This window comes from Eleutherodactylus coqui, chromosome 13 (genome assembly GCF_035609145.1).
Source record: "Eleutherodactylus coqui strain aEleCoq1 chromosome 13, aEleCoq1.hap1, whole genome shotgun sequence".
Taxonomy (NCBI): Eukaryota; Metazoa; Chordata; class Amphibia; order Anura; family Eleutherodactylidae; genus Eleutherodactylus; species Eleutherodactylus coqui.
In genome coordinates, this window is record NC_089849.1 from 130,082,231 (window position 1) to 130,096,655 (window position 14,425).

Here is a 14,425-nt window from a genome sequence, read left to right on the forward strand (position 1 = left end):
GATACGTCACTTACCCGGCCGCCGGCTCCGGTCTGCGCATGCGCCGGCTGCCCGGCAGCCAGCACATGAAAGAGCCGGGGCCGCCGGGCGCGGGTGAGTACGCGCTCGTCCCTGCAGGCGCTCGGGTCGGGTCCCGCGGCGAGAATTCTCGCCGCCGGATCCGACCCGCTTGTCTGCAGGCGGCCATACTCATGTTGTAACACACTAATATGTATATGTTGTTTTATATATAACATATATATACATATATATATACATATATGTATATATATGTATATACATGTACATATATATACATATATGTATATACATGTATATACATATATGTATATACCTATATATATATATATATATACATATACACATATATACACACACACACATATATATATATATACACACACATATATAATTACACATATATATATATATGTGTACACACATATATATGTACACATATATATACACATATATATATGTACATACACATATATGTACACACATATATATGTACACATATATAAATATGTACACATATATTTTTAAGTACATATATATATATATATATATATGTATATACATATACATAAACCAAAATAAGTTGCATTACTATTTCTAAAAAAGGCGTGCAACGTTTCAATCTGACGGTTGTGGCAGCCTTTTCTTTATTGGGGGACGGGCTCGGCAGCTAACATGAGTCCTGGTGACATTGTGATGCAACACTGACAGCAAGCATAAATACAAGGTGGTTGAATATAAATTGTGTATTCAGCTTTCTGTGTGTTGCTATTCTCTTTTGTCATGTGCTTTTGCAACCTGTATATGTAATGCTATCACTCTAATTTCTATTCAAAACCAAAAATTTAATGAGGTATTGGTTAGTAAAATGGCCAAATTAACAAGTTTTTTGAAAGACAAATTGAATAATTTAAAGGTTAAAATTTATATAGATGTGTCATTAATTTAGTCATTTTACCGTAAGCTCGCAATCCACGACAAGGATCCTCATTAGCTTGTGAGTCCTATCTAAAAAATTAAAAAGGCCCTAACTAAAATTGAACCGAAAAGGACACCAAAAAAATTTTTAGAAATTAAAAAACAAAAGTAGGAAAAATGAAAATATATTGAAAAAAACAGTGACAATGAACGGAGAATCTCTTGATGAGCCGGGCAACATTTCAGATGTTAACATTTTTATATTCATTCCAAAAAAGGCATGTACTGCAGATGATGGCAGAGAGGAAAAAGGCATGTAAATGCAAGTTACTAAGGGGCTGGAGCGCATGGAAATAAAGGACAAGCAAGCACAATTAAAAAAAAAAAATACCCACATGGAAATAAGACAGCAACGCACATGTAAAAAATACAAAAGCTAATGTAAAGAAGAGAGAGACGCACAGGGAAGAGACAGACGGACCGGAAAAAAATACAGAGACCCCCTATGTACAAGAGACAGACACACATGCAAAAAAAGAGAGACAAACATGGCAACAAATTATAAATTACTCTATTTTTTTCTCAAATTTATTGTTACTTTCGGTCGGAGCAACAAAAATAAAATTTTTTTTTATCTATGTTGGAAATCGGCTTTTGAATTTTTCAATCAATTCCTGTTCACTGGGTTTTAATACCGGTGCAATATTTCGTGGCAATTCGTTGGCCTTTGATTGCCAGGAGATAGCCATCTCACCTTTTGCGAACTGCATGATCTTTCGAGTGATGTCAATTGCAAATTCTATGGATTTAGGCTCATAAAGATTTTTCAAAATCCATTCCTTTCTTGCTTTTGAGTATTCAACTCGGTAATGCTTCTGGGCTTCGCTCCCGTCTTCTGATCCCGCTGGTATTCGGACAGACTGCATTCTTCCAACGTTATAATTGTGGTCTATGACTGCAAGTTGCGTTCTAGCCATCGTTCCGTCATTAAAAAAATGAATCCGTTTGGGTCTGTATTTCAACACACTGGCATGATAGTGTAGTAGACATGATAATTAGTTAGTATAAAATGTCTATTGATTTGTATAAACCAAATGTATTACGCTACTGTAATGACTTTTAACTCTGTGGAGATTGATGGCCACACAATCTCATCATAGTAGTTGCTGGACAATGGCATGGTGAAAAATGTGTGGTATAATGTTAGCTGAATACATAAAGTTGCACAAGCAGCCTCTAAGAGTTAAAAGTCCTAGTACTACATGTATACCTGTATTCAATACTGAGTGTTTTCCCAGTCCTTTCCCATCCCCCACACAGAAACTTCTCCAACAAAGAGATACTTTCAGTTTTGACCACATGTTGTTAAGACAAAAGGCTCCTATGTAGACCGGACTTGAGAGAGGTGGGGAGAGGGGGAGGCGGGGAATTCTATATAACCCAGCGAATAAGAATATATATATGTTACTGATGTAATCTGTTAAACGCCCATAAAGGGCAGGTGTTATGTCTTTCAATAAAAGAGGCTGTCTGCACGTTCCTGCCCAGAGAGGCATTTTGGACATGAGACTGATAACTTACGTCTAATTTGGTCAGTGTGCGCATACTGGTTTTTTACACAATTAGGAAGCTACAGAATACCCTAAAGCCTGCTGGAGAAAACCATATTCCAGCTCATTGGCGTTCCTGGGTGAGCGGGTGGATCTGTGAAGTCAGAGCCTAGAACGTATAGAGACTGGCAGATAGCACGCGGAACTCAGGGGCCCAAAAATCTACAGAACACGGTATGATTGCTTTATCTACCTGTGTCAAGCTGATTTCTAACTGCTAATCTGCTTGTATTTGATCCAGACTAGACCTTCACTGAAAGGCAGGTAATAACTCTAGTTCTGCCCACCCGATTACCACCATGTTACCTGTCTAGGCATATTCTGTATGCTGTGGCTGTTGTGTCTGAGATGGTTAAAGACTGTGTATCTAAGACCAAGAGACAAATTCTGTGAGGATTAACCTTTTGTGTGTAGAGGGGCGGACTCGAGTGTATAGCCGGACATATTCTGTGTTCCTATACGCTTTGAGGGCGCAACGCCCGAGGGCTGCGCTCCCCTAGGTAATAGGGCATGTTTGCTCTAATACACTTGGAGAGCGGGCAGGTAAATTTAAAATACGCGTATCCATTTGTATGATTGAGCACGGTATATGCTCTTGTACAAAGGGAGGGATACGTGGGAATTATAGCCGTGCTTTGTGACGGCTGACGTCTCCGGATATTGTCTTTGGTCACTGAATATAATCGTCAGTCTCTGTGTATAGCTAAATGTCCTGTCCAAACTGTGTGCAGGGAGTGCTGTTGGGGATTACTAGTGGAGGGTGGGCTGTTGCAAAGGTAGGTGAGCCATATACCTTTAGCCGTTGTGGGTATTCTCCAGTAATCCCGTCTGTACCGTCTGTTCGGTATTATAGAATTAATGTGCATTGTGATCTGAGTGGGAAAGAGGGGTTATATTGGAAGAATTTGAAGAAAGCAGATTTTACAAGAGGAACACTACTGTGTCCAGAAACTTCGGATAGGATAGACTTGGTAGGTAGAATAGAGTTGAGCAGATTGAGAAGGTTAGGCATAGACGCAGGTTGTTTAGAGAATGGGGAACAAAGTGAGCAAGGACAAGGGCCATAGAGCTTGTGATTTGGTTGCTGAAAGGGAGGGAGCAGAGTTTGCTGAACAATGGGAGAGGATCAGGAAAGTTGCAGGATGGGAGAAGATTAGGGGTGGTAGATTACAGCCAGAACAATGGAGGAAAGTTTTGAGGGACAAAAAGGGGGCTCTGGCAGACAGGGGGGTGCTGCAGTCTGCTGAGGCGTGGTATAGAGTAGCAAAAGGGATACACGAGCAGAATTGGGTGGAGGAGGAGGTGAAGGAGGAGGGGATGTGTATTACTTGTATCATGAACAGTGTAATGCCTTTGTGTCCACTACACCCCCTCCCTATGATGTCGGCCATCCCTGCTGGACTTGCCTTGTTTGTAATGTTCAAAATCCCACATGGCGTGAGGTCTGCAGTAATTGTGGGGCGTCCCGCCCCTACCGTGATATTACTTCCTCCTTTGTGCCCACTTCTAGTGTCGGTAACATCACTTCCGGTCCCTCCCCATCTGGGGCAGGACCTGGCCCCGCCCCTTCCTCCTCCAGTGGCCATCTTGCCTCACCTGGAAGTGCTGCCGCCCCTGGCCCCGCCCCTTCCTCAGGCAGCCATCTTGCCTCACCTGGCCCCGCCCCTTCCTCCGGTGGCCATCTTGCCTCACCCGTCCCCGCCCCTTCCTCTGGCGGCCATCTTGCCTCACCTGGCCCCGCCCCTTCCTCCGGTGGCCATCTTGCCTCACCTGGCCCCGCCCCTTCCTCCGGCGGCCATCTTGCCTCACCTGAAAGTGCTGCCGCCCCAGGCCTCGCCCCTTCCTCCTCCGGCGGCCATCTTGCTACACCCGGGAATCCTAATTCTCTGATGTCCCTGTATCCAGTGTTGCATGCAGATGGCTCTTTTCATGTGCCATCCAGTGCTGTGCCTCTATCCCTAGAAGGCACTGTTGAACTAGCTAACCAGTTCAATTCTGGCAGCCTTCCCCTCATGATGTTAGGGGAAGATGGTTCCCCGAGCCTTGCCCCTGGCTACAGACTCCATCCATGGGCAGATCTATCCCCCTCTAGTGCTAATGCAACCCGAAGCCTCCTGGGGGAGTTCCAAGGAGTACAGAGAGATATCCGAAATGCGCAGGACCGCCTTAAACACTTCATTAACGCAAGTGGTGACCAATGGGCCCGGATGCCAGGGCCCGCACGTTTAGCCCACAGCCAACAGCCTCCCAAGTCCGCAGGAGTCCGGCCTCCAGCTGATGCTCCTGTGTTGTACGTTTCTTTTACTCCTACTCAGGCGTCCACCCTTAATACCAGTCTCCCTGACCCGAAGAGACAGCCGATGCCTTTTTACCGGAGACTGGTGCAAATTCAGAAGAATTTTAGTGCTACCTGGAAGGACCTCCAGGCCCTTACTGAAGTTAAAGCAGGAGACACCTACTGGCCAGTGATTGAAAAGCACCTGGACCTACTGAAGGTGGAGAGCGACATTACATATGAATCCGGTATTCAGTTCTGTGAACAGATCAAGGTGTGGGCCCAGGATCGTCTTGCAGATCAAGCGACCACCATCCAAGACGTCACCCAGGAAAAGGGGGAATCTGTGGAGAAGTACCACACTCGCCTCATTCAGTTGTTTAATGACCTAGGCTTCTCCACGCAAACCAAAGCGCATGCCCAAATGCTTTCATCTGCCTTTGTGTCGGGACTTCGTGAACCCATACGGAAAGGTCTCATCACATCTCGTCCGGAATACAAGACGTTGTCCATGGATACGCTGTTACTGGTAGCAAAGGGCCTAGAAGGAAAAGGACACTCACTGGCAATGCTGGCAGAGGACCCATCCCTGCAGAGGTTTCGGGTGCCACAGCCTGGACAACCAGACCTGCGTACATGCTACAATTGTGGTCGCCCTGGACATCTCCGCCGTGACTGCCGCGCCCCAAGAAGGCGACGTTCTGGCCAAAGTACCAGAGAGCAACTTCCGCCCCCGCCTCCTCCAGCCACTGACCTTCTACAATAGAACAGTGGCAAGCCTGCGTCCATTATGGCCATGTCTCAGCGGGATACCAACATTGATCTGCCGGGTCCACAAGCCCAGGTTACCTCTCCGTTGCAGGCTGTCCCACTACCTTCCTCCTGGACACAGGTGCAGCCAGAAGTGTGATTAAGGAAGCGGATTTTCCTTTCAAGACCCTGCTGGACAATGTCGAAATCTTGACCGTGGGCATAGAAGGACGTCCTACCTCTCACCGCCTTTCAAAACCCCTACAGATTGGCTCTCTCCCTAATGTGTTAGCACGGTTTGTGATCCACAAGACATCTCCGCTGAACCTGCTGGGAGCAGACCTGCTATCCAAGTTGCAAGCCACCATCACCTATACCGAGGATGGAGGAATAAAGGTGTCATCGCCTTTATCGGAAGAAGATACGATGATTCTGGCATCAGAACCTTTACTCCTTGCAGTCAGCACGGAAAACCCTAATACAGTGCCGGCCGATGTCCTCCAGCGAATTCCAGATAAACTGTGGTCCAAAGGCCCGGAAGACATCGGTAAACTCCGAGTGCCGCCTGTGGTAGTTAAACTGAAACCTGGAGCCAGCCTCCCATGTCGGCCGCAGTATCCACTTAAGATTGCTGTCTCACAGGCTATCGCAGGGCAAGTGAAGACACTCTTGGAAAATGGGGCACTCATACCCTGTGAATCTCCCTGCAACACCCCGTTGTTTCCAGTAAAGAAGAAGACACCCAAGGGGATGCCGGTGAAATACCGTATGGTGCAGGACCTCCGAGCAGTGAACGAGGCCACCATTTTGGACACACCCCTTGTGCCTAATCCACCTACCCTGTTGACGGGGGTACCGCCCACCGCCACATACTTCAAAGTCGTGGATCTTGCAAATGCCTTCTTCAGCATCCCGTTGGACCCGTCCTGCCAATTTCTCTTCGCCTTCACCCATGATGGCCGGCAATATACATGGACCGTGATGCCTCAGGGGGCGCAGAATTCTCCAAGTCAGTTCGCGAAAGCCATTACGTCTATCCTCGCACCATGGCAATCTGAAAACACTACGGTGGTTCTCCTACAATATGTTGATGACCTCTTGCTGTGCGCTGATGACCTCCACACAGCTGAGGCGGCGTCGGAAAGCCTGCTTTACTTCCTGGCCGACCAAGGTTGCAAAGCATCTCTATCCAAGCTCCAGTGGTGTTCCACTTCGGTGGTTTTCCTTGGTCACTGCATCACGCAGGGGGCCAGGCACCTCACCCACGAACAGATACTGGCAGTCCAGAGGATACAAGTGCCAAACTCCACGCGGGCGTTACAGGCTTTCCTTGGCCTCATCTCCTACTGCAGATCATGGATCCCAGAAGCCTCTCTACTGATGCAACCTCTGTATGATGCTTTAAAGACGGATCCATTTCTTCTAGAACCCGAGGCGCTTGAAAGTTTCTATCTTTTGAAGACAGCCATCTCCACAGCCCCTGCATTGGGCCTCCCGGACTATAACAAGGACTTCCACCTTTTTGTCAGCGAACGGCAGGGACATGCGACGGGTGTCCTTGCCCAATCTCACGGCCCCAGAATGAGGCCAGTTGGCTACTACTCTGCACAGCTAGACACAGTAGCCCGTGGAGGGCCCTCCTGCCTAAGGGCCGTTTTTGCTGCTCAGGTCCTGTTGGACAAAACTTTTGACCTTGTTTTGGGACACCCTTTGATTGTCCAAGCTCCTCATGACATTACGGCCATCCTCAATCAAACGCAACCAAAAGATCTTTCGGCAGCAAGACACCTCAGACTGCAATGTTCGCTCCTCCTGCCGGATAATGTGACTCTATGCCGATGCCATATACTCAACCCCTCCACTCTCCTCCCAATTCCTGAGGGGGGTGTAGAGTCAGAAGAGGAAAAAGAAGCAAATGATCCGGGGGTGCCCGAACATGATTGCTTTGAGCTCATGAAACAACAAACCTCACACCTACCTACTGTCCTAGATGCCCCACTGCAGAATCCCGAACTTACAATTTTTATTGACGGTTCCAGGTACGCGGACAGCAAGGGAAGGTTTCACACGGGGTATGCAATCACTACGGAAGACACCACCTCCAAGCTCAGAGACTGCCTCCAACTATGTCTGCACAAGAAGCAGAACTGCAAGCCCTGATTTCAGCCTGTAAATTGGCCAAAGGGAAGACTGCAAATATCTACACGGACTCCAGGTATGCTCTTGGAGTGGCTCACGACTTTGGACTAATATGGAAAACCAGGGGATTCCTGACGACAGCTGGTACTCCAGTGAAACATCATGAGGCTATCGGAGAACTGATGGATGCGCTGCTTCTACCTACCCAAGTGGCTGTGCTGAAGGTCAAGGCTCACGGAAAGTTAAAGTCACCAGAAGCTAGAGGGAACTATCTAGCTGACAAGGCAGCTAAAGAAGCAGCAGCAGGTCCAGACGAAGGAAGTGAGACTCAGGTGGAGGATCAGCCAATGGAAATGGTCGCTCAGACGGGACCAGAAGTGTCTACCACCCCAGATGTAAGAAGTCTTTCAAAAGCACAGGCGAGAGTTACGCCAGAAGAGCTGAAAATCTGGGAAGAAAAGGGGGCTACCAAAGACAGAAGAGGGCTGTATCAAATCTCAAGGAAACCCTGTCTTCCAAGATTTCTGTACCCGGCAGTGGTACAATGGGCTCATGGACCCACGCACTTATCCAAAATGCTGATGAATGCCCTCATTCAGAAGTACTATGTGGCCCCTGGAATCTCAGTTCTGACTGTAAATCGTGCATTACTTGTGCGGAATGTAACCCAGGACATATGGAGAGGGTTCCTGCAAAACACCTCGCCAGACCCGTGTATCCCTTTCAACGGATCCAGATTGACCACATCCAAATGCCAAAGAGCGGGCGATAGGAATACGCCCTAGTAGTGGTAGATGTCTTCTCCGGCTGACCAGAAGCATACGCAGTGAGCAATATGACTGCAAGGACTACTGCTAAGAAACTACTCTCAGAACTCGTCTGCATGTTCGGAATCCCAGAGGTCATCGAAAGTGACCAAGGTCCAGCGTTCACTGCCAACGTCACCAAAGAGATTTGGCAGGCCCTTGGTAGCAGTCTGCTGTTCCACACACCTTACCACCCCCAGAGTAGTGGAAAGGTAGAGAGACTTAATGGCACACTAAAGAGCAAAATGCTCAAAATGACGCAGGAAACAGGGCTACCCTGGACAGACTGTCAGGGGGGATCATGCACTATCCCCCTATGAGATCCTGTTTGGGTCAGCCCCAAGGTTAGGTTGTTACTACCCCCAACAGTTACAACTGCAATCTGATGTATTGACTAAGTATGTGACTTCCCTTGCCAAAGAACTAACCAAGGTCCATGCACAGGTGTTCTCTTCCATTCCAGATCCAGAGGCGGACACCGGGACCCATACCTTGAAGCCTGGGGATTGGGTGTATGTCAAGAAGTTCCTCAGGAAGCACTCCCTCAAGCCTCGATTTGATGGTCCCTACCAGGTGCTTCTGACTACTGCCACAGCTGTGAAACTAGCCGGAAGACCCACCTGGATCCACGCTTCCCACTGTAAGAAAGTTCCAGATCTGGGAGACCAGGTCTAGTCATGCTGTGGACATTATTCTGGTTGGGACTCATCAGAGTGGGAGGTGGGTTTCGAGCAGTAATCACGAGAGAGGAGGGTGGCAACTGGAATCCTTGGTCGGAGGAATATGAGGGTACTGTTACCTTTTGGTATAACTCCTCCAACACTCAGGTGGCTACATATTCCTTCGACTATTGTACTGTGGTCTCGTGTCTAGAGACAAAACCCCACCATGGGCCGGATTCAGCCCGGTCCAGCTGGCTATATGACTTGTACACCCAGGTAATTCAATATATTTGTGTCACTGATAACGTCTGGGGAGAAGACTGTCGCTATTGGGGATCAGTGGGATGGAACACAGGAACAGACTGGTCCTATAAACCGCAAAGTGCCTTAAATAAGAAAGATAAGAGCGGGAAATCCCTAATTAGTCGTATGACCCTCCTTAAGAATAATAAAGATAGTGGGAATCGGAAGGCTGAACTTAGTATGCTGCTTGGCTTTAATATGGTTCTTACACTAACCATAGAAAATCCAAGCCCGGGAGACAAGGGGACTTATTGTTTGGGGACATACCGGTATGGGAGGACAGATCCCTTAGGGAAGTTTAAAATAAGGGATATGGTAGATGCTCCCGAATGGAGGCCTTCACCTAGTCCCGTGCCTATATTTAACCCCCTGCGCCCCAAAATAAAGACCTTGACGAACATGATGGCCATAGCCGACCCTACCTTTGAAGACGTCATGACAGTAGAGACTGGCTACTCTGACCAGAATCTCTGGTTAGAGTGGATGAAGTATAACGCCAACAAGAGCAACAAGTCCAACTGTTACGTGTGCGGTAGTGCCCGACCGCACTTGGGGATGGTCCCACTGAATCTCCCTGTAGATGTTGAAAAGTGTTTCCTTAGTCTCTTCACGAACATTTCCACCAATCACACTGCTTGTGAGAAGTGGAAAAAGGAATACCCCATAATCACCCAAGTGCCTCGCCCTGGGGAGAGTATTACAATCTACCCCAGAAACTATACCTGCTATGCAAACAGACAAGGGGGGGGGGAAGATTTTTGGGGAACCTCACCAACGGGTATTGCTCCTTCTACAGTACACTGGGAGGGGAATGGACGCAGAATCAGGTCCAGTCCTTAGGAGACGTTTACTGGCTTTGTGGAGACATGAGGTTGAGGACCCGTCTGGAAGGTAATTGGACAGGAGAGTGTGCCTTAGGAAAAGCCCTTATGCCCCTCCACATCCTATCAGATAACGTTGAGGATAATGAGGTTACCCCCCATAGTTACCATAGAGTGAGAAGAGAGGCTCCTGGCGGTAGTTTCGATTTACACGTGTACATTGACGCCATAGGACAGCCAAGGGGGGTACCTGCCGAGTATAAAGCTAGAGACCAAGTTAAAGCTGGATTCGAGTCCATTTTCCCAATCATTACGGTAAATAAAAACGTTGACTGGATTAATTATATTTATTACAATCAGCAGCGATTTATAAACTACACCAGAGATGCCTTACAGGGACTAGCTGACCAATTAGCCTGCTGTGTTGTCCCCTGTGTCAAAAAGACCTGTGAAACTGCTGTTGAAAAAGCCGCTCCCACAAAGTCCTACACCCCCTTGAAGACTCTAAATCCAACCTACAACGCGCTCCAGTTATAGGGTTAGACCACCCTCCTTGGAATTATGAGTCGGTGACTACGGGGGACCCAGGCTAGCTGTGGTCCAGTCGCAAGGGCTGTGAAGAACCCGTGGTTGGCTTAGAGAGCTTACCTTGGTATGCTCGATTGGCCTGCCTAGATTTGGGACCCCAAGGAGGGTCACCCGCAGGGGATTGTGGAATTACTAGGGAAAGTTAGAGAATAGACATTTCAAGGGGGGATTGTAGTAGACATGATAATTAGTTAGTATAAAATGTCTATTGATTTGTATAAACCAAATGTATTACGCTACTGTAATGACTTTTAACTCTGTGGAGGTTGATGGCCACACAATCTCATCATGGTAGTTGCTGGACAATGGCATGGTGAAAGATGTGTGGTATAATGTTAGCTGAATACATAAAGTTGCACAAGCAGCCTCTAAGAGTTAAAAGTCCTAGTACTACATGTATACCTGTATTCAATACTGAGTGTTTTCCCAGTCCTTTCCCATCCCCCACACAGAAACTTCTCCAACAAATGGGATACTTTCAGTTTTGACCACATGTTGTTAAGACAAAAGGCTCCTATGTAGACCGGACTTGAGAGAGGTGGGGAGAGGGGGAGGCGGGGAATTCTATATAACCCAGCGAATAAGAATATATATATGTTACTGATGTAATCTGTTAAACGCCCATAAAGGGCAGGTGTTATGTCTTTCAATAAAAGAGGCTGTCTGGACATTCCTGCCCAGAGAGCCATTTTGGACATGAGACTGATAACTTTCGTCTAATTTGGTCGGTGTGCTCATACTGTTTTTTTACACAATTAGGAAGCTACAGAATACCCTAAAGCCTGCTGGAGAAAACCATATTCCAGCTCAATAGATCTCCAAATCATCAGTATAACAAAAATGGGATAGGTGACGGATGTCTTTCAGCAAATTCTTATTCAGAGCAACTGATTTCACTTTTACATGTGCCGCACTGTCAGGGGCCAACCAAGCGGTGTCTGTTTCCTGAATTTCGTGACTGCAGCGGTGATACTGGGTATTGTTTTCCCACTCGTGAACATTGATTATATGGCTACATACCGATGACCATTTCTCTACCAGTAAATCAGGATTTCCTTTACTGGTATGCGAACACCACCATAAATGATTTTTAATGCTGGATATCCATGGTGCTATTGTTGAGCAGTGACTGCTTTTTGAGGCCCCAAGCAATTTCTTACCTACTGCTTTTGCCACATGCCAGATGTCGAATTCGTGAATGATTTCGGGGAATTCCTCTCGCATTACTTTACGGATGGAGACATGCCTATCGGTTGCCACAATTTGCACGTTTAAGCCCTCTGCGAACAATTCCAGGAGTGATTTTCTGAAAGCTGTCGTTTCAAGCGATACAGATGTAGCTGGTAGAACAACTTGTTCCACCGTAAAGCCCAATATTTTTTTTTGCTTTCGACCTCCAAAAATGTGTACACGGTGTACTTCGCTGAAAATCCAGGGCTATCGGATTGGCCATCGCCCACTATACACACTGGTGTAGATTTCATCTGGGTAATGAGATTAGCCCTATGCTGAATCCAATGATTATTTATCACTGGGAATAACAAATTGTGCTGGTGCCGGAAAAAAGTGGTTTTGGATATTCCCAGGAGTTTGAGAATTTGAAGCATATTTCGTACTTTGGAAAAATTTGAACCACTCAGAAGTATACTGGAAGCGAGTAAAATGTTCCCAGCAGGACAATTGTGGATCAGGGGTTGACTTCGCCACAAATTGCAGGTGTGGCCTCTTTGGCAAACAGATTTAACAATTATCATAGATCCCTTTGGAAAAATTCTGACATGGGTGAGTTTCAGAAAGCATTGCTTTCTGTATGGGCAAGGAATCATGGAAAATAAAGCCAATAAGGTGCTTTTGAAGACAATGTATTTGTCTTCTGCAGCAGGATCCATATCTGTTTCTGCTAGGCTTTCGAAATCTTGCAAAGGATTGGTCAATGGGTTATCTGTATCCGACTGAATGGTTACTTCTTCACTTCCAGAACTCTCCGATGCTTGCGAGACTTGAAACGTCCAGTTGTTGGGATCATCGGAAACAATGGTTGAAAAGCTTTCATCCAAGTAGAATCCATAGTGCAACTTGAAGGTTGCATAGTGATTCTATCTCCCTCATTTACTGCTTTTGAAATTGGGCTTTCTGCGGGGTTCTCTAGCACGGCAATAGTACCTAGATTAGGTTTTACTGGTGTGGAGCAAAAGTAATGTTGGAAGCTGGATTATTGATATCTTCATTTTCCTCGGTCTCACATATAGTTATTGTTTCATACGCTCCCGCTTGTTTTTCTGTCTGTCTCTCCATTACTGTGAAGGCGGAGGGTCTGGCAGGTGCAGTTGAGGCTGAATTTAGGTTCTCATTTCTTATAACTAAAGAATGGCATGTTTTCAATTTAATTGCAGGGCTTACTGGAGTTCTCTGGGGAGTTTTAAATAAACCGGGATTAAGGTGGTGACTAGCGTCAATCAGATCGCATTGGATGCCAATACTTCTTGTCTCTAGTTGTATTTTCTGTGCAGAGATATTTTTAGCTGATTGCCAGGTCTTGCATGTACCCATCTCTGCAATGCTTGCTTCAGTGTTGGTACCTCTGTCTTCTACATTCCTTTTTATATTGAGGATGACTTTTGCTTCTCCAGCAGAACCGTCGCAGCATACTAAAACAGGAATTTCAACCAGGGCTTCTTCATCTTGTAGATATACGTCGGCGTTTATTTCTGGAACTGCGCTCGTTTCTGCTCGTGATGTTTGTGGCTGCTGTGTCTCCTCTATTCTTCGCCGTTTTCAAGACGGTTCCCCTGTCTTCTCTGTCTGCTTAGCTCGGGCCTCAATTTCCAACATTGTTGGGAAAATGCTAGGTACGGCATCGGGCTTCAATTTTTTTCGGTTGCCAACTTCTATGTAACAATCCTCCGTGAAATGTTTGCTACATAATCGGAAATTATCTGCATCTTTTTTTGCGGAAATCTTCGTAATCCATTCATCTATGTCCACGAAGATGTGAGGAGCCTGCTGTAGCCAGAGTCGTGTTCTTTCCATATTTATTGGAAACACATGAAGACTAATATTTTCACCACCCCTCTTTCAGTAGGTGGTGCAGCTAGGAACCACACAGGTCGGCATTGTGATGTGTTTTTTTAGTGCTGTATTTATATATATATGTGTGTTTTTTTCCAAATGAATTTCTGAGCACAGTGAAGTTTTAAAGAAGCTATGATCTGCTGTGTTTGGGAAGAATATGTGGTGCAGATACTCACCCTCTTGCAGTGACTTCGGAAGAAGATTACGAGTGTGAACCTGGGACCATAAAGATTTCAAACAACTCAATACAGACATTCCTATACCGAAAACCGATTGATCGGCCCACATACCTCAGATGGGACAGTTTCCATCCTAAACACATCAAAAAGTCCATTGTCTACAGCCAGGCCATCAGATACAACCGGATCTGCTCCAACCCAACGGACAGAGAGGAACATTTGTACCATCTTAAAAGAACATTTATAAATCAGGGCTACCATCCCAAATCAATTGATGACCAAAT

The 14,425-nt window shown here is 46.3% G+C and overlaps 1 pseudogene; it reads right to left on the reverse strand.

Moving 5' to 3' along the window:
* Nucleotides 1-1,571: 1,571 nt before the first annotated feature.
* On the reverse strand, nucleotides 1,572-13,920 carry LOC136587452 (uncharacterized; annotated as a pseudogene).
* Nucleotides 13,921-14,425: the final 505 nt, after the last annotated feature.